Here is a 22,204-nt window from a genome sequence, read left to right as displayed (position 1 = left end):
TCTAGCCTGGCCGTTAATTCTCACAGGGCGAGCGGGGAACGCCGTCGATAGGCGCGCGAGAGGGGGGGGGGGCAGCGTAGGAGAGTAGAGAGAGGGGGAGGGGACGCGCATGCGCTGGCGCTCGTCGCGGCGTTGCGCAGGAGAGAATTTCGGCATGTCGAGCCCGCATCACACTTCATCGGACCATCACACTTCATCGGAAGCATCAACGGAGTCAAGCGGAATGAACCGAAGCAAGCGCTGAACTGAACGCGCGCAGCTCTCTGCCCGCTTTATATTCACACTTGAAGGAGAGGAGACTAGAGGAGGAGAGTAGCGCATGCGCCGCGAGAGCAGAAGCGAGAACGCAGGAGAAGCGCAAGCAGGTGGTAGGAGAGAAGTGGAGAGAGTAACACGCATCTGTTGGAGAGAGGGAAGGAGGCTAGTTGCGCATGCGTAGGGTGATTGCGGACGCCGACGCCGCGGGACATAGACCCGAGCAAGAGATGCTTCGCGTCTAAAATGCAAAACATAGCAAAACAGCAACAGCCAGGACTACCTAAGTGCCCATCAGCTCCGGTGTCTCTTTAGCATCGCGCCTCAGTGCAAGCTACGCTATTTTTTTCACTAGATACTTCTACGTTTTGTACAGAAAGTATATCTGGTGCCTAATCTAGCCGCGAACATAACCAGTGACTTACATTCTGTTAGCGGGCATTTACTAATTTCATTACTCTTTGCAAGATGGTAATCTTGCTAACCGGATGGCAGGAGTAATGGTCTTTAATAACTGAAGCAATTCTTTGTGATGTGTTAGTCAAGAACTTACTGCCGATTGTAAACCGTGTAACCTGCCTCTCTGTATTTCAGTGATTCAGACGCCGGTCGATCTAAAGCCGATACTGAAGGACCTCTACTGCAAAACCAAGCTCTGCAGATCCTTCAGTAAGCACTACGTTGGAGGCGTATTGTTCTGGTGTAATAATGCGGCGACTTCTCGTGAATTATGAACAGTACCGCAAAAGTTTGCTATAGGATATTGTGCGCTGAAGCAATAGTTGTTGTTTTTCGGATGAAGCGACAGCAGACACTGCTGTCGCTGCAAACTCAAAGAATGAGATGAAAGAAAAGATGAAAAACGACACTTGTGTGCTTTGAGTGTGTACATACACCACTTTTCGCAACGTCTCACATTTGAAAGCGCAGCTCCAACGGTCTCTTGATAATAGTTAAAGTGCAGTTAGTTCAAGCGATAGCTGCTCATGATATTTTAGTCTGACGTTAATAGACTACCATTAGTTAAAAGATATACAGCGAGAGAGATAGAAAGTTTCCAAAGAGATGGCAGGCGTCTTAAGAATAACAGTTTATTGTGTTTGTCTCGAAAAGAAAAGGGGGAGGGAGAACAAAAGATGCATGGCGCCGTATGCGATGAGCTGATCCCTGCTTAAAGCCTTACGGAGTCTGAAAGTAAAGAGTAGTGTAGTAGAATTGCGCAACGGCCGCCATTGTTCAAAATATGGGTAGAGGCAACGCCTCCTATAAAAAAATTTGGGGAGGGGCGAGGCATGTAGGGAGGGGTGTTTCAGCTCCACTAACGTGAAAACTATGGAGGGGCGAAGCATGCAGTGTGCGCCGGTGTTTCCCACAGCAAAACCACTGCTAATGGGCAATGAGAGACAGAAGAGAGATTAGACACAGAGAACCGCAGTCCGCTTTTAGTTAACTGTGCACGCTGCGAATCTTTATTGTTCAACAGACAGACAAAGAACTTTATTTGTCTGTATTTCTTCAAACGAAGTGGGCGGCCTCTTTAGTCCAGGCAGCCGTTTATATACCTTAAACGCGAGGGAAATTTTTAAAAAAAATTGGGGAGGGGCGAAACATGTAGCAGAAGCGTAGCCAGAAATTTTTTCCGGGGGGGGGGGGGGGGGGCAGATGCAGCTGGGCAGGCAGATGCGGTCGAGTGTCATTTTGTGCTGTGTATGCCATGGCGAAAAAATTTCGGGGGCTGGGGGGGGGGGTCACGGGCCCGGTGTGCCACCCCCTGACTAAGCCACTGGCATGTAGGGAAGAGTGTTTCAGCTCCACTAACGTCAAACCTGTGGAGGGACAAAGCTTGCAGTTCGCGCCGGTGTTTCCAACAGCAGATTCACTGCTAACGGGCAATGAGAGACGAAGGAAAGATTAGACACAGAGACCCGCAGTCCGCTTTTAGTTAAGTGTGCACGCTACGAATCCTTATTCTTCAACTACACACAAGAGAAATCTCCCACCGGCACTACATTGGAGGTCAAGATCCAATGCCTATATATAGGCGGTGGCCGGTGAACAGTTGTGCAACGCGAGCAGTCGGTTTTTTTACTCAAGAAACTCGCTAGCAGACGCTGCCTGCGTCGGCGTTGTCTCTCGCAGGTGAGGGCGCGTTCTCGTTCCTTGCGAGCTGGTAGTTAGCGTTCATCGCAGAAAAAGCGTTTCCATAGTCAACGTGCGCTTTTCGCTCTCTCTCGCCACACGGCGACCGCTGAGGCGGTGGCGCCCTCTCTTGCGTGTCGACGTGCATCGTCGTGTTTGCTGACACGACGATGCACGCCGACACGCCGAGACCATAAGGTGCTTCGCCCCTAGAAAGGAAGCGTTGGTAGAGGACCCAACATATTCCATACCTTTTCTCTTCCGCTTCCTGCTGCACTGTACTGCAACGAATAAAAAAAATCTATCTATCTATCTATCTATCTATCTATCTATCTATCTATCTATCTATCTATCTATCTATCTATCTATCTATCTATCTATCTATCTATCTATCTATCTATCTATCTATCTATCTATCTATCTAATCAGCGGCCCTAAATCTGTACAACGTATACGCAGCGCGCGAGGTGATCTCGTACATCAACTTCAGCCGGGACCCGTGCAACGAGTTTTACGAGTACGTCTGCGAAGGGTACCTACAGGAGGCACTGAACGACCGCTTCAAGTGGACTGCACCGGGCTTGGACTACGCGCGCTTCAGCAGCGTGCTCGACGGCATCTACCGACGTAACGTCTCCAATGGGCCCGGTCAGTATAGTATCATATCTAGATGTAAACTTCCACGATGGCTGCGTAGAAATGTAACTCTGTGTAACATGTGCTTACATTAAGCACTCAGTTGACCTCATTTATGCCGAAGACAGGTGTGCAGGGCGTTACGTCGAGACACGTAGGCGACCGTGCGTGTATGATCCGGATTGCTCAACTTGCCGAACGGCATGAAGCGCTGCAAATAGTTTGCTGTGATCTTCCACGGCGACGTCACTGTGGCGCTTTGACGAATGGTCGGGCCAATTGTTTTCGCTGTAGTAGATGTGTATCAGATTTGCTTATAAACTGCAGGTCCGATATAGAAGAAGAAGAATAACTTTTATTGGGGAAAAGGGAAGGGGTCTAGGAGCTAGATGGGTGGGGCCCCATGTCCAAGGCTCCACTGGCTTGTGCCGCCAGCCGGACATGGTCCAGGAGCGCTAGTTGCACATCCGGGTCCGAGCTAGCGAGGAGTGCCTCCCATTGCTCCAAAGAGTTTTCTATGTGGTACTTATGCTGTAGGCAGTTGAGTTTATTTGGCCTTTTACTGCAACCCCATGAGATATGGAAGACCCTGCCGTTCGAGCCCGCGAGGCCGAAGCTGCACGGCTGCGGCGCGAATCGGATCTTCAAAATGTGAAAGACCGTGAAGCGGCGAGACAGCGCGCGTACCGGCAGGCAGAGCCCGAGGCTGTGCGAGCACGTGAAGTGGCTGCAAAACGCATCAGGCGGGCTCTGCCCGAAGGCGCCGACGCGCGCTTCCAGCGGGACTTCCTTGATAACAGTTTCGGCCATAGTTGCGGTGTGTGCAACAGATTGTGGTTCTCAAACAATCTAGTCACAATATCTTCCGTCAAGAGGGACCACGCTCGCGTCAATGCCATCGCCGTACTGCAGCGCGAGTTCGCTTCGCCCCACTCATCATCATTCACCACGTGGATATGCTGTGATTTTTTGAACAGTCGTGGCAGGGATTCCTTTTTTAACAGAAGTGCTTACTATTGAACTAGAAGGTAAAGAAAGGCGAATAAATGCAAATGTTACAGTAGTTTTGTTACAAATTGGCGAGAAACGTTGATGCAAAGCCAGAATTCCTATATCGGACCTTGTCCGTGGTGTCGCGACTCGCCACCAACCCTCTACCAGGTCCGATATAGGAATTCTGGCTTTGCATCAACGTTTCTCGCCAATTTGTAACAAAACTACTGTAACATTTGCATTTATTCGCCTTTCTTTACCTTCTAGTTCAATAGTAAGCACTTCTGTTAAAAAAGGAATCCCTGCCACGACTGTTCAAAAAATCACAGCATATCCACGTGGTGAATGATGATGAGTGGGGCGAAGCGAACTCGCGCTGCAGTACGGCGATGGCATTGACGCGAGCGTGGTCCCTCTTGACGGAAGATATTGTGACTAGATTGTTTGAGAACCACAATCTGTTGCACACACCGCAACTATGGCCGAAACTGTTATCAAGGAAGTCCCGCTGGAAGCGCGCGCCGGCGCCTTCGGGCAGAGCCCGCCTGATGCGTTTTGCAGCCACTTCACGTGCTCGCACAGCCTCGGGCTTTGCCTGCCGGTACGCGCGCTGTCTCGCCGCTTCACGGTCTTTCACATTTTGAAGATCCGATTCGCGCCGCAGCCGTGCAGCTTCGGCCTCGCGGGCTCGAACGGCAGGGTCTTCGCGCCGCAGTCGTGCAGTGCAGCTTGTCGAGCAGCTTCGGCCTCGCGGGCTCGAATGGCGGGGTCTTCGCGCCGCCGCCGTGCAGCTTGTCGAGCAGCTTCGGCCTCGCGGGCTCGAACGGCGGGGTCTTCTCGCCGCAGCCCTGCAGCTTGTCGAGCAGCTTCGGCCTCGCGGGTTCGAACGGCGGGGTCTTCTCGCCGCAGCCGTGCAGCTTGTCGAGCAGCTTCGGCTTCGCAGGCTCGAACGGCGGAATCAGCTTCGCGGCGTCGACGTGCAGCTTCGGCCTCGCGGGCTCTCACCTCAGGATTCTGTCTACGAGCGCGCGCTGCCGCCGCCTTCCGCGCCCTCCGTTCCGCAACCTTGTCTTCCATCTGGCGACTCCGAGCTAAAGAGAAAGCGTGCCAAGAGGGAGCCTCATGGCGCGTTACTTCTGAAATGTTGTCTTCGGGTGTCGTTGAAAACACGAGACGTAGTAAAGAAGAAAGAACGCCACACAGGCGAACACGCAACGAGAGTGTCACTCGTGAACGTCGTCTTCTTCTTCTACTGCATACCAGAACGCGCGCAGTAAAGAAGAAAGAATGCCACACAGGCGAACACGCACGAGAATCTCACTCGTCAACGCCGTCTTCTTCTTCTACAGCATACCAGAACGCGCGTTTCTCACGAGCTAGAGGTGGCTACTACAACGCTACAAACAAACGGAGGATGGACAGACCCACGGCATAAGGAGCTTCGCTCCTAAAAGTTCCGGGGTGGCACCTGTATAGTAATAGCCGGTTTATTATATGCATGATAAACAATAACAAACTTGATTTTTGATTGCCGTGAGAAAATATGGAAATCGGGTGTCCATCCTTTCTCACGAACCCCCGGGAATGTGGTAACTGTAGGCAGATTGGGCGTATTAGGCCGGAAGGTAAATTGAGTAGTGTGATAATTGATACAAGTAACGGAACACACACACACACACACACACACACACACACACACACACACACACACACACACACACACACACACACACACACACACACACACACACACACACACACACACACACACACACACACACACACACACACACACACACGTCACTTTCACAGTCGCTTTACTACGTCGAGAAAGCCTTGCCAGGTCCACACATTTAATTTTTGGTCGCATTCGTTAACATTGTTATAAGTCCTTTGGACTTTGGGTTGCCGTGAGTATACCATAGCTATCAAGGCCATTGGCTTTGTAAGCACATGTATTCTTGAATGAGAGGTAATCCCCACACTAAAGCACTGATCTTGTTTGTTAAATTTCAAATAAAAGAACACCCGTGTACTAATATGTGCTGCACGTTAAAGTCCCTGAGGGTGTTAAAAGTAATCCAAGTCCCCCCACTACGGCGGGACTCCTATTTTAATCCTAGATTTGGCACGTGAAACCCGATAATGTAACTTAAATCTTCGTTTTTCTTACACATGTTTCGGTGTAAGTCGGTCGACTGCTACGAAAAAAAAGAAACGTGCTGGTTTTTTTTCCTTTTTCTATAAAAATAACACAACCGAAGGAAAGTTTCCTTTTTTTTGATTTCAGTTTGGGAACGAAAGTTCGTGCCGGACAATCTGTGGGAACTGGCCTCACCCTTGTACGAGCGGTGCTTGCAGGGTGACGCCGCCGGTGAGTTGACCATTCGCTGCAATGCGTTTTGCATGGTGAAATAAAAATGCACTATTCTACCAATTAGGCTACACGAATATTTATTTATTTATTTATTTGTTTATTTATTATTTAATTTATTTGTTTACTTATTTAGCGTACCCTCAGAGCCAATAACATAGAAGGGATTGGTTACAAGCAAAAGGGGTCAATTCAGCAAACCGGAGGTAACCAAAGTAGGACAATATGCACACAAAAAACAAATGGCACCGAGACATACATTGGAAGCCATGGTGTTCGTGGATGTATGTTATACAGTAATAGCTATGACGTTCTTCAATAACTGATGATCAGCAATGTTGACCTTCGAGGTAGGAAGGCAATTCCACTCATCGGAAGTGTGCGCACTGCAAGAAGGCTTTGCTCCGCATGATGAAATACCGACCTTATGAATATGATCTGGGTGATAGATAAAGAGGCGGAGAGATAAGCTTGTTGCGTAAAAGCGGGTGATGAAATATATAATTAAAAAAGGCACAGACGGAACATACTTCGACGTGACGACAAGGAAGGTAAGTTAAGGCTAGATTTCATGGCACTGGTGCTCGCGGTTCTGTCACACTTAGAAAGAATGAAACGAGCAGAGTTGTTTTCAACCATTTCCAATGACTGCTTTAGGTTTAACTGACCTGGATCCGAGATTGACGCAGCATACTCAAGTTATATCCTGTGTGGAACGGTCAACACTAAAAGGACAAAAGAAAGCTATAGAGAGATGTAACAAAGTAAGGCTGCTCTTACATGTGAGGTACTGGGAATTTTTTCTTATTCCCGTTCCTTGAATGTGGCCACCACATTCAAGGTTGAATAACGGCATAGTTATAGTACTCCCCTACTTTGCAAAATTAAGATGATTTGTGACGAATTGGGTACCTTCCAACTGTATTTGCAGTATTTACACCAAGGGAGTTTGCACCGGGCTCTAGAAATGGCCGTTCCCAGCTTTCTCTGTGACTGCGCTGCGTGTTCCGCGCAGGCGTCACGTTTTTCAGAATAAAAAAAAAACACAAAAAAAACTTGGAGGACGCTTGAGCTTCGCCTTCAAGGGTAGAACGCGATAGCGTATTCGGGCCTCGTGCGCATCGCCTTCTCAACTGCTAGCCTGGTTTCGGTTCTCAGTGCATGCCTCAACCGTGCCGTAAAGAAACGAACGACTGTGCGCGTAACATTGGCCGTTTGAAACTATCCTAGAATGCCTACTGCAAGTAAACTTGTTAAGTGCCCACTGCGCCAATTACGCGGCCGTAGGGCAACACGCGAACCTACGCAGCTGCTCACTTTGATGATGCTCTTGCAGCTGATGATGATTAAATGTGTCTGAGCGCTTTGTAATGGGTGGGTCTTTAAAACATCCACTCGTTGCGCAGTTCACATGTTTTGACACCTGGCGCGATCCTACGCTTCTGCCACGCAATATTACATGCGTCGCTTTGTGGTAGAACACCTGCTTGCCGCGTAGACGGCCTAGGTTCGATTCTCACTCGAACGTAAGATTTTTATTGTATTTGCATCTTTCTGGATTTTTCGGTCACGGACAAGATGATTTTTGCACTCACGACTAACGACGCCAACACCGACACCGGAATTTCTGCGAAACGAGCTCTTTAACGCTATCGCGTTAATACCTTTAGCTGCGAGACAGCGTTCGTCCTGTGCTTTCTGTTCCTTCGTCTTTCAGCGCTACATCAAACATGACGTTCCTTTGTCCTTTCCTGGCCACTCGCGCTGGACCTGACCTGTTCGGCTTCATTTTTCAGCTGTCGACTTGCCCAAGGACCTGGACGATTACTTTCGGAACGCCAACTCCGATCTATCCGCGACTCTTGTGGAAGCGTACAAGCTGGTTCCCCTCGTGAACCTCGTGGTGACCACGGCGTTCCCCTGGATAAAAGACGTGAACCAGAGCGTCCCGACAATGGAGGTGGGCGCGTCCTTCTCCTTCTCCGCCGATTGGCCGCTGCGATAACGAACATTTCTCTACGGCTCGCAGATGTCTCGAGTCAGGCCTCTCATGGATACGACGTACGTGGCGGCGCCGTCGAGCTTGACGTACATGGCTGACCTCATCCGGGAGATTTGGAACGGCGTCACTCCAAACAACAGCATCGGCGTAGCCGATGCGGACAACCTGGCGGATATTGAAGCTGCCATCGCGGAGGTACCGCATGCATGTGGCCCGGATGTGGGCCCGTGTACACACCTTCAGTCACGAACTGTAATTTAGTGTGGTTCGGATGTACAAATTTATGTATTTCTATAAAAACAATATTATGGCAGCTTCCCGCTAGTGGCGTCAAGCCTGCAGGAAGAATCTTTCTTTATTTTTTGCTGTCTGTTTCTTTCTATATCTTTCTGTCTCTCTGTCTTTCTCTGTCTTTCTTTGTTTCTCACTATTTAGCTCTTTCTTGCTCTTTCTTTCTTGCTTTCAGTTTCTTTCTATCTCTTTCGTGTTTGTTTCTTTCTATGTCTTCCTCTGTCTTTCCATCAATTTTTATGTCTTTATTCCCTTTATTTCTCTCTATTTTTCTGTTTCTCTTTCTTTCTATTTCCCTCCTTTCCCTCTCTTCCTCTTTCACGTGCTCCACTTCGTCGAGCAGTGTTTTCGTTTAACGCTCGCGCCTGCAGTACGCGGTAGTGGGGGCTAGTCCAATTCCGGTGGCGCATACCCACCTGCGGTTTTTTTGCAACACCGCACAAACTACCGCGAGCTACGACAGCTTCGCTTTTAATATGTAGCCAACCAAGCAGAACAGCATTTGACGCTAGGCGGCTATATATATATATATATATATATATATATATATATATATATATATATATATATATATATATATATATATATATATTACAGACTTTCAAGCTCCATGGACACCAGAAGCCTAAAGATAGTGTACACGACGAACGCCCGTGGGTCTTGTGTAAATTTTCTACAATCTGCACAAGTAAACATCTCATAAATTTTCGTAAGAGAATATTACAGCCAATCACGATGCGGGACAAATCAGTAGTTGAAGTCAGCTGATCCGTGGGTAAAGGCACTTACGAAAGTAAAGTTTTCCTGAATTCGCCCCCTTCGTATGTTCTTTTTTCTTCTTTATTTAGAAGAGTGCCTCGCCCTGACCAAATATTATTTAATGCCTTTCTTTCCTACCCTTTGCGCAGCATGTACCTCGCGTGATGCACGTGGTGCCCTCGTCTTTACAGGAAGTAACGGGCAGCACGGTAAGTGTTGCCTTTTTAAAGACGATAGTCTTTCTTGGGGAACTTAAACGCAGAAATTTTGGTCTGTCTTTCTGTCTGTCTTTCTGTTTGTCGGCACGTCCCTCGATTCAGCCAGGGGGAGGTTACTCCGTATACCTCCCATAGGACGTCTTAATTCATGACGTCAGCGCTGGCAGCGCCAAACGTCCCTTCAGTTACTATCCTGGCGGCTGGGATTCAGAAGCTCAAACTGCAGAATGGCGGCGCACACGGTATGCGTCGTCATGGCAACACCAGCCGCGCCTCGCACCTCCTCTCCTAGCTCTCTCGCAAGCGCCGTGTTTTATTCTTTTTGTTTTGTTTGCGTGCGCGTGCTGCGCAGCTTCCTCCCCCACTTTTTTTCATGAACCCGCTCGCCCGCCCGCTCGCGCGTGCTGCGCCGGCGTTTTTTTTTTTGCATCCGCTTGCGCGTGCTGCGCCGCGCGTTCGTTGCGCGTTTGAATGTACGCAATTTGCAATCAAGCATTCTGAACACACTGCAGTCGTGCAGCATGTGCCAGAACGCAAAAGAATGAATTGCACTCACAACACAAAATATCTTTGGTCTCGTTTTATTGTCCTCGTTTCCGAAAATCAACATTTTCATCAAATGTGGTGCGACAGAGGTTCAGGAGATTAACAGAAGTGATGAACAGGAGATTCACATAGACGTGTTCATGACCACTAAACAACACGAAAGGTATCGGCAAAGTTAAGAACTTAAAGAACAGTGGAATAAAAAACAGCATAACATTAGGGCACATAATAAAAAACAATTTTTATACTGACAAAAGTGCAGAAGAGCTTCTGATATATGCGCACGATATTGCACAAAATTATCATAACTAACAAAATTGAACATTCACTGCAATGCAAAAACAATGCAAGCAGTTGAATACCTAAAAATAGAATAATCATGTAAAGATCATTTTAAAGATGTGAAAACGAACTCCACATATACCACAACTAATATTGGCCGCACTTTATTGACTACATTTCCAAAAACGTTGATTTTCATAAAACTAGTGATGATAAACGCGAAGAAAATGAACAGATGATATCGGAGGATTCATGGCATCTCTTCTTGAAATGCGCCGATTCTGCAATTCTTCAGCTTTTCTCTGGGCGCACCAATCAGCTGTGTGGCGTTCCGGAGTACTTTAAAAACGCTTCCGCCCTGAAGAAAAGGGACAAGTTCCAATCAGATAAAGAGCGCCGTCGATTGTTCGTGCCAGAGCAGCACAAGTTTTTATACATTTACCTACAGCCTTAGAAACGCGGTTATAGGCGATGGCGAGTAATTAACCGGAGATAAATGCAAAGCACATATTCAAGCACGCGGTTCTGTGATAGTTGTAAGCCTGTAACTATATAGTTACGTCGCATGGGCTTCATGTACCGCTGCTTGTTCGTATAACGATTTAAACGCAGCATCGTGCCCTTTTCGAATCAGTCATTTTTGAAAACAATAACTGTAGCCCCACTGCAGAGAACAGCTACTCGGTATGGACGTGAATTCAAACTGACACAATGAAAGCCGCAACTCAAAGGGCACGCTCACCTGTTGTTCTTTTGGGGGCCGGCACATATATTCCGGGACTTGTTCTGGAAGTATTCGAGCAACAAAGCACTATGCACAAACATCCCGAGTCGTAAAACATCGCGTCGCACAAGCACACAACGAGCGCGCACCGTCAAACGGACGAGCGACGACGGCTAACGCGCGCCTTACCAACGCCAGACACGAAACTTTCCAACGGATTTCAAAGTCGGCGCGGCGGCGCCAGCAAGGCGGCGGAAAGCGCGCCTCCCGGAGGAGAGGGAGTTGATCCCGCCAGAGAGGGGGTTGAAGAGAGTTGGGAGAAAAGAGACGGAACGCAGATTTTAACTCTGATCCCACTCCATAGATGGCGGGTCAATTTGCCATACCAGTCACGTGGGTTTCTTTCACTAGCCTGATTCAGCCACTGGGCCAAAGTTGAACCACTTGCCCAAGGGCCAGCCGTCTTGAACTGGTACAGCTGTTCATACTTGTGAACGTTGTCGATCAAAATTAAATATCATGCATATCTGACGTGCAACATCACTAGGTAAGTATTAGGTGGCGTGTTCCTTTAATAGAAAATGCATACATACGTAATTTTAAGGACCCTAGTTTCTTAAGCTGCGCTGAAAATGCATAAGAATGGAAGCTTGAGCGAGTTGGTATGCGTTCATCTTTGTTGAAACAGCGCTCACTAGACGACGACGAAGTAAAAGAAGGCACTAGGACAGGCGCTGCCTGTCCTGTGCCTTCTTTTACTTCGTCGTCGTCTAGTGAGCGCTGTTTCAACAAAGCTGAAAATGCGACTGCGCTGAAATTTGCCTTCCTCCGTGCCCTTCGCACGAGCTCATGGTTGTGTTTCGGTTTCGGTTCTGTATTGCACTGTGCGAATGCCATGGGTTGGTGTTGAAAAACTTTAGTTTTGAGAAGGCCATGAAGGTGAAAAAAAATATTTAAAAAATGAAAAAGCAGCGATGTGGGCGGCCTTCAGGCTGCCGGTTGTGGGCGCCGCTCTGGCGTTCCTGTTTTACCCAGGCGACGTGTAAATAAAAGAGTGTGTGGAGAGTACTCGTTGAGTGCGGACGTTTCTCTGCCTCAACGCTTCGCGCCAAACCGCGTTTTCGGGCTGGTTGGCGTCCCCGCCGGTCGCGTTGGTCACCGCCGGTCTTCGCCTGCTGCTGCGCCGGGACTACCAGCACGCAACACAGCACTCATGTTTCCCGACGTATTGCCAGATGGCGTCCATATCTCACACAGCGCCTCTTCTATCGTCTTTACACGACATTTGCAGCGAAGCACGCAGATACGCGGCCAATTTTTTTTCACTTAAATCACTATTGTCATTTATAACCTAAAAATAAATACACGCACCGCCCCCAGAACTGCTGCGACACGTCTGCCATTCATCTCTGCAAGAGAGTCGTGCTAGGTGGTTTGCTAGGGGGTCGTGTTAGGTGGTAATAGTAAATACTTTTTCGCTGCGAATGTAAATACCACGCATATCAGGAATTAAAAGTTCGTCGTCGCTACTTAATGTACTATAGTTGGCCGAGCACTGATGTCGGAACCTTTGCTGAAACTTGCCAGGAAGGTCAAGTTTTCCGACCGAAAACCAGCGACGTGAACATGCGTTTGTATGGGGAATTCACCTACCTGAAACGCGGATAGCGGGAACTAACCTTCTCGCCGCCATGTCCCTTCCAAGCGCTTTGGGTGCAGCCGCGTTCGATGCAGTGCGTGGCCGGACATTTAGCAGTACCATGGTCCCCAGATGTACTTCGTCGCTTTTTAGGGGCGAAGCTCCTTAAGGCGGCACCCGTTCGTCCCTCGTAGTTGTCGTAGTCGTAGTGCGTAACCAGTCGTAACGCTAGTACCAGATCTTGACCTCCAAGGTGGTGCCGGTGGGAGATTTTTCCTGTGCGTTGTTGAACAATAAAAAATTCGCAGCGTGCGCGTTAACTAAAAGCCGAATTCTTCTGTCTCTCATTCCCCATTAGCAGCCATTGGCATGTTCCAGTAGGAAACGTTAGTAGAAGTAGAAGTGTAAGTGTTAGCTAAAAGCCGACTTCTTCTGTCTCTCATTCCCATTAGCAGCCATTGTTTACCTCCAAGGTAGTGCCTGGTGAGATTTCTCCTGTGCGTGATTAAACAATAAAAATTTTGTTCAAAACGCCGTTGATTGATGAAATAAGCCAACGAACGACGCCAGATGTTTTCTAAAAGCAAAACGAAAGAACGCCAGATGTTTCTAAAGCAAAACGAAAAGACGCCAGATGTTTTCTAAAGCAATGGTTTTCTAAACAATGAAAATTCACAGCGTACATGTAAAATTAAAATGAGCTGCAAGTCGTCATAACTCATCGAACCTTTAGTATAAACGCGCCCGATCTCACGTCGGTACTGGGCAGAATTCACGGAGGCTTCACGGTTTACCGATGAACCTCCGCAGCTTCGCCCACTCGTCATCATTCACTCCGTGGATATGCTGTGATTTTTAAACGCGTCACGCAGACAGGGGCGTAAGCAGACATTTTGTTCGGGGGGGGGGGGCATCTCCTTGATCTGAAATTCGAGGGGGGGGGGGGGCACGGGCCCGGTGTGCCACGCCCTGGCTACGCCACTGGATGCAGATGCCAGAAGAGAGTAGCTCACCAGCAATCGAACGTTACTGGTGAGCTACTCTGGGAATCTCGTTTATTTTTGCATGCCGTGTGGGAAAAATGAATATCAAAGAGCGCCGTTCTACGTGGCTGCATAGTTGGCGTGAATGAATTCGCCCCCCTCGAATAACACTCCTTCCTGCAGTGAACTGCACTAACTTTGCCGGAAAAGATCTTATGCGACAGGATACTTCACCTTTTCGGTTCGCTATGATCAGTGATATTGAAAACTACATACCTTTCTATTAAATACGAAGCATTTCTTAGCGAACCTTTGGCACTTTGAGCGTTTCTATCTACGTATCTATCTATCTATCTAGCCGCCTACGTTTGGGGGCTCTCATGATCGCCTCCTTAACTTGGTGTAGACCAAAATTGGCATGGGAGGGTAAAAGGATTTGACGAATATGATTGTCGGGTCATGACATGAATAACGTGAAAATTGTGTCGCGTACGTCGTCAAACCCTTTCCACTAGACACGTGTGGCACATACCCGTTTGCCACGGGCCGCGGTGTACGGGTATGCGCCACAGGTGATTGACAGTTTATATCTACCCAGGAGCGGCGAGAACAGACACTGGTAACTTAAATGCTAGAGCGTTAAGAAAAACCAACATCGGCAGCGTTGACTCGATTGAACGGAAAGAATGAAAATTAGGATCCCAGCAGGAATCGAACCCAAGCATTCTGCGTGGCAATCAGGTATTGTACCACAGAGCTACGCCAGGTCTATAAAGTGTTTTGGAAAAACAGCCTATGCAGGCGCAATGTCGGTGCAACGTCAGTTGTGGCTGTGGTGCTCGCTATCTAATTTTATAAGAAAGCAATAAACACTACATTATACTCCTACGATGTGTACACTCCTACGATACAGGCGTCATATCAGATTAATATCTGTGGCTTCAGTGTTGGCTCCGCTTTTATAAGAGTCTAATAAACATTATATTTGTATTCCCATGATTCAGCAAGCTATATTGAAGCATTGCTCGACCCCGGAGGAATACATTAACGAAACTTACGTATAATATTTACATCATCGCACCGTAAGGTGCAATTAGTCCGCCAGAACGACGCAGTGTCCATTTCTTACGAGGCTGGGCGATGGCCTCATGCTGACCGAGGATGATGACAGATTGATTGACAGCCGCTTTATAGTATATGGCTACGTAGGCCAGATAGCGCAGGTAGTCTACGAATGCGACAGGCGCCATTCACTGATGTCGGTCTATGTAGCATTATACAGGCATATCAGCCTCGACAGCCTATACCTCACCAACGCGAAGGGTGACTTCAGATTCCGACATGTCACCGGCTCTATCGACAGACAATTTGTCGACGAAATTACCGAGGCATTAACGATTTCCAACAGCAGTAGCGCACCCAGGAATTCTCTCAGGGGGGGGGTTGAAATTCTGAGAAGCCTATAGGAGTGTGGGATGGGGGGGGGTGCAGGCACATTGCATAATACGCCATTTCGTTGTTTAGGCTGGAGGATTGCAACGACAAAGAAAATATGAGATACGAAATAGTAATAACAATACTACTACTACTGCTAATAATAATAATAATAATAATAATAATAATAATAATAATAATAATAATAATAATAATAATAATAATAATAATAATAATAATAATAATAATAATAATAATAATAATAATAATAATAATAATATAATAATAATAATAATAATATCAAATGGGATGATGATGATGATCTTTCAACGTTTTACAGCAAGATCTTGAAAAACTTGAGAGGGCCAAGAAACTGTTCAGTGAAGCAGCGCACGAAGAAAATAAATGGCAAATTGAATAAACCAACGCGTAATATAGTTCCAACAAAGATGCCTGGCAAATACTTATTTTTGCTAGTTTTTCAGCTCCAGGTAGTGATAAGGGTGCTGACGTGCCGGCCTGCTGGCGGTCGCGCATTGCTGTTAAAAAAATTATTACTATGTTAGCGCAAACAAATGGGACGCAAGAAAGGCACACGAGGACACCCGGCGCCGTGTGCCTTTCTTTTGTCCCATCTATTGTGTCTTGTGCCCGATTACCACAGTAATCAGGAAATGTCATACAAACAAGCCCCATTGGCAACTTTAGCAATTAAAGAACTCTGCAACTGAGAATGTTGTGCACAATGTGAGCAGAACATCCTATATTATACTTCCTTCAAGCTTCACCAAACTACAAATCTGAAAGTGCATCGTAAATATTTACTATAAGCTTTGTGGTATTGATTATAAACAGTATATTCGTGCAGCTCAATGCAGCTGCACTGTAGCCAGGCTTACCGTTTTGCCATGTAATTCGGGTGCACAGGTTCGGCGACTGAAGTATCCTCAGTGATAAGTGACTGATCGATTGACGCATCTGAAGGCGATAAGTGCTGAGTCATCGCTTCCGTTTTGGCCGCAATCGGGCATTCCGGTGCTGTCGCTGCATCTCTTGAATCTGAACACGGACTCTTTTTCGGGAAGTAGGTGAGGATCGTGTTCGACTGGCGCTTCAGCGAAATGCATGTGATGTGGCAGCTCATTCGACGCAGATTCGCGCAGCAGACACAGAAGCAAGTTCTAGCAAGCGAACTGAACGTGTGCATGGGGGCACATCAAACTTCGTAGCTTCCGTCCGATGTACAACATACAAAAAAGAAGTGGTAAAAAGAGAGAGGGCGAGAGTTGTCTGAAAAAAAGAGAAAGAAAACGTGGCACCCCAATATAACTCTCGCACTTTCCAAAGCCCTTTTTTCTTGCCACGCGTCCTTGAAAACAATTACTCATTCTGCCCCGTCGTCTTACTCCTCCCATCTTCGCAACGTATGGATTTTCGCATAGCATTCGTGCTTGCTTGGGGTCCCTGCGTGCGCGCGGTACTGCGGCATGGCTGTCGACGCACACACTAGTTGCGCCAAGGCTTGCCCATAAATGCAGGAACCACAGTGTATGTGCTTAAACGAATATCGTCATGTGCTCGAGCTGTACGGCCTCCCGGGTTTGCTGTCGCTTTGACGAACGAGCCGCGTACGAGGTCGCCTTTCTTCTCGCCGCTCCAATACAGCTCGATCCGTCCTCTGTCAACAAAGTTAAAAAAAAAAATGCGCGGCCACCCCGCTGGCGACACCATTTGCCTGTAGAAAACGCAAGCCCCGAAGAAAACAAAAAACACTCTTTTCGAAGCGCCGCCGACGCCCTCTTATCTTTGGAACTTTGAGTGAACATTTTTCCCTACTTTTCGGAATACATACGGTTCCTTCTTGAGCGGTCGAGGGAGGGATGAACAGGGCTTCTTTTCTTGTTTGGTGGGTATGAAAGGGTGAGGCAGGCGGCGGCAGTGCTCTTCGGTCAAAGAACAGAGGAGTGCGAGGGATTGACCGGTGGGAATGAGTTGAAGAGTAAAAAGGGGTGGGGAGCACCTTTGGCGTGTGGATGTGTCGAGGTGCACTGTTAGATGAGAGACAGGGAAAGGGGGATACTTGGAGTGCCGGACTGTGAGGCTGTACACGTACATCTTTTTTTCCTTTTCTTTTTCTTGCGCTTTGCGCGGGGAAAAGCGAAGTCCTGCCAGCATTCATTTCCGGTAATTGGCTTCAGCTGCGATGGATTGGGGACGTCTTTCCCGTCTCTCTCAGTTCCGCTGATGCAGCTCGCGTCGCAGCCAGTACAATCAGTTTTGTTAAGATGGCTTGGGTACGCTCTTCCGGTGGCCGGTTTTTAGGAGAAGGCAGAGAACGCGCTATTGTGTTCGTAATGCTGCAAACATTTTCACGAACCGCCGGTCCCCATCGTCGGCTACGGGCCACACGCTCGGAGGAGTGGGCTGTCAACAAGACCGTTTTTTTTTTCTTCTTTTTTCAGCAGCCTAGTACGGCGGCGGCTTTTCGAACATGTGGTTTCGCTTTGAAGTCGCGCGCGCGCCACCGTTAGCGGTTTCGAACTGGCTTCGGTCAGGTCTTTATCCCTCCCGTTTCGGACTGCACGTGTGTATGGCACAAAGGCGGCAAAGCGCAAGAGCCGACGGGCCATTCGCGTTCTTACTGTCACGTGACTCAGCCGGCCGCGGAAACGGGCGATAGTTTTGCTGGCGCCACGGAAAGCGGAGATATGTATTTCTGTCGTGATATTGATTGGGGGACACCTGTTACTGGATTTCTCAGCTTGCGTCGTTGTGTTTTTGGAAGCGAAATGCTTCCTGAATAAAGATTTTGGGTAGCCGTTCCTGGCGCGTTTCCTGAATATATCGCGTTTTTCTTGTTTTCCCCACGTGGGAGGCCAAGGCGCTTAAATTGCTGGTTGACAATAAAGTTTATTCCTCCTCCTCTTGTTTTTCTTTCTAAAGTTTTGTGCTGCAGTGCGTTCCGGCTGTTCGCATTAATATATTTACTACTGATGCGGATTTTTGTGGGGTTCTAAAGTGAACTGAAAATATCGACTTGTGTAGATGTGTATGCACAGTTTCATTTGCAAGTTACAAGGGCATCTAAAAACGACAGGGAGTCTTTTGTTTCAAGGGTGAACTGAATACTCGTTGGATAAATTTAGATGAGAGAATAATTGTGACTTATGACCTCTTGACGCTCGAATGACAGTCGTTGAGACGTATCTGTGAAAGATTTTTGACTGCGGCTGCAATGAATTAAGAGCTTGTTCCTCGATGTGTTTCATTGTTACATTTGCCATGGCGACAGACATGGGCACAGGGTTCCAAATAGTGAAACGTTTATGAGAAAGTTTGCATATTTAGCAAAATTAATGCATTGTGATAAGGCAGAAAAAGAAGATTCGCACCATATGTCTCCGGAAGGGCCCAAGTGCTTCAAATGCTTTTCTCCTTTTTTTTTCGTTTTGGAGGATCGATAGTTACCTTGGTTCGGTCCTGCCAATTAGAATTACGTTAGAGCTCGTCTGCACGTAAAAAGTGGCGCTAATTGGTAACACCGTGAATATAAAGGGCATTTTAGCGGTGACACATGGCTATATACTTTAGAGCTTGTCGTTGCATGAGTGCCTTCATTTTCATTTTGTGTTTTGTCACGGCCGCTAGACGAAAAAGCTTCATCCAGAGGGCGTGGTTTTGTAGAGCCCATCTATATGATGAAAAAAGAATGTTTGTCGGCAAGGAGAGCGTACATTATTGACTATTTAAAGGAAGACAAAGGTGCTCCGTGACGGACACAATTCGTGTTCACTATAATATCAAGGATTTAAGAAAAAGTAACGAGAATGCCACCGGCATCGCAACAGGAAATGTATCACGCTTAAGCGAGTTTCGCTTCCATAGCGAGTAAGGCATTGAATGTACATGAAAGCGCTTGTTATTTCTATAAAATGAGTTTTATAACGTAGAATTTGAAAGAAGTTGCACATTCAAGACAAAACCAACATATATTTATTGCGCAATTTCGTCGTCGCGCCATATAATGCCATTAAATCAAGCCATGTGACACCGACAGTTTAATGGTATTTAGGCACTTGATATCTTAATCTCTAATTACATTAGAAGCGTCCCAGTGAACCAGGTATAATTTGCATGTGTGCAGGTAAGTGCATTAGATTTGCCCGTGTGAACCGGATAATAACGTTACAAACGGTAAACAACACTGCGAACTCTTGTTCTGGACAAACATGTATGTAGCACTGCGTACACAGCTGGATGAGCTGCTATACGTAATAGTTTTCATGTCACATGCACTGTGCACCGACGTCTGTGGCCAAGTCACGCGGCGCATTATCATTGTACACAGCCCCTTTTAGACTTCCCCCGAGAATCAAACAAATAAAAAAAACAATAGCTTGTTTCGAAGATTCCGAAATATCTCCTTGCTCTATTGCAATAATCAAAGGGGGCAAGAAAAGAAGAGGGGTCAAACTAACGACCCGTGAAAGCATCTTTTCTTTCGTCCAAAGCCGCTTCACTGGAAGTGAACGCAGAGCCACAGAGTACGCGGTTTGCGCTCTTTCAGTTTAGGAGTAGATGGGTGAATACAACGTATTTCTGGAGTAAATGAGAGAAAATCGACCTCAGACCACCTCTTGAATTGAAATAACTACGTCTGAAAGGCCCGTGAACGTGTACGCTGGATTCTCGGCGACAATGACCGTGAAGCAGTTACGGGGGGAGGGGGTGTCCGGTTGGCCTCAGGGGGGGGTTACAACCCCCAAAACCCCCCCCGTCGGTGCGCCACTGTCCAACAGCTGTACTTTACATCATACTTCATTACATATGGACCCCTCGTCACCGCGATCACAACCTGATCCGATAATAAGTCATGACCAGCTGATGGTGCTCACTGATCACGGTGACGATGATCTTGTTCAAGAACTGTCAAGAACTTCTTCCACACATGCACACGGGTTCGTGAAACGTGCGTGCGTTCTCTACCATAAGGGACAAGTATAAGCACTACATACATATCAGCTTACCGCTTCTGGTGTTGGTGCAAAACCTACGTTGCCGTTGGCAGCTTTACATAACTGTAAACAACTAATTATAAACACATATGCGGCTCTTCAACAAATATGTGTGCGTATAAAGTTTATACAAATCTTTAGCGTCATTTTGTAACGTTTCGCTTAGTAAAAAAAGTTACGCCACAGTGACCTTCCCGCCGCATGCTTCGCATAACATCGACTCTCACGGTACGTGGGATCTACCGATTTTTTTTTGCTTGGCTGTTTATATCTCGATCTGTTGAACAGATTACGCATGCTATCCGAGTTATAAGCGTGTCACGCACGAGAGCGAAATCGAAGATTTATTAAAATAATAACTGTTTACTGGTATACCTTGAAGGCAATTGTGGCATGATCATTTGCCATTGCACAAAACAGAAGCGTGAAACTCTGTTGATAAACTTGGTATAAGGCAATGTTATCAAGCGTATTTTTAAACTTGTTGCAAGAAATGCTGCTAATGCTGCATTGCGCCGAGCGTACCCTTAAAATACTGTATAGTGGGTGAGAAATGTTCACAGCAGAAAAAAAAAGGCACATCCCACGCATAGAGAGAGTCGATTTTATGCGAGCCCTAGGTCTATATACATACTGTGTTGCAGTAGCAGGCGCTTTAAAAATTCCGGGAAGTGCGATTTCTGATCAAAAGAACATAAAGCACCATGCCGAGCAAGTTTTAATAAGAGTGCATTATGAAAAAAAAGTGCAGCAGTGCAGAAACCGAACCCCAGCTGTTTACGCGCTGGCAACGCCAAAAAAAAAAAAAAAAAGAAAAAAAAGCTGTTTGTCGAAACACAGCAAAATATTTGAAAATTCATTGCAACGTTGGGAATATTAAGGAGACAAGAGATAGGAAATGAAACAATAAAGTAGGTGATGTCAATCATTTTTGATGACCTATTTTCTACGTATCGCAAGATAAGATGCACCTTACCTACCGCACGCCGATTCGCCCGTGCGTTCGGCTGCTGGCGTTCCGAATCAAGACGTCGCGCACAACTTCCAATTACCGTACACACACAACTTCTATTACACATATCAACCAATTGAACAGCATGCATGTTGCGCAAGCAAGCTATGCGTCAGCGATCAGCCGAAGGACGCAATGTTGAATGTTCTCGATGTTGTTCGATAACGTTCTCGAGTGGAATGAACCTGAACACCGACTGCAAAACTAGCGCAAACAGTCAAGATTCATCAAATGTCGAAGCAAATGGCATCTCGCACAATGTCACTGCGCTAATGCAACTATGTTTACAGCTCCGGACCTAACGAACACACCCACGCGTGACACGAAAAGAGACTGATGAAGCCATGAAGAAAGTTCGCGAGCACGGCAACGTTCGCCGTACGTTTCATTGGTTACACCGCTAACCGCGCAGTCGATCCATACCTGTCGACGACTCGAAATCACTTCTAATATCCTCTTGAAGAAACACGCACACAATGCCGTTCCGCCGAGCGTAACACGGCACCGAGGCTAAAAGATCGGTCACTTCTCAACACAGGCTAGCAACGCGCCGGAAGGTCTGGAATAGAGGTGTGCACGGGCTACGGGTAGCCCGAAAGCCCGAGCCCGACCCGGCCCGCGGGCCGGGCGGGCCGACGTATTTTCACCTCGGGCCCGGGCTACTTGGAGTTTTATCGGGCCGGGCTCGGGCCCGGCGCAAAGCCCGACTCAAGCCCGAAATATAGAGAATGAGCGGGAATTGTTTTCCAGCACGCATACAGCGCCTTTTCCGCGACCGCCCTTTACCGCTTTTCCTTTCCATTCGCTACTTTAAACAAAAGGGGAGCAGGTAAAGCACTGCCTCTGTTGCACTCAAGCACACTCAAGGAGGTTTAAAAAAAAATATCACAGCATATCCACGG

This window comes from Rhipicephalus sanguineus, chromosome 4, assembly GCF_013339695.2.
Source record: "Rhipicephalus sanguineus isolate Rsan-2018 chromosome 4, BIME_Rsan_1.4, whole genome shotgun sequence".
Taxonomy (NCBI): domain Eukaryota; kingdom Metazoa; phylum Arthropoda; class Arachnida; order Ixodida; family Ixodidae; genus Rhipicephalus; species Rhipicephalus sanguineus.
Note: the sequence above shows the minus strand (reverse complement) of the source record.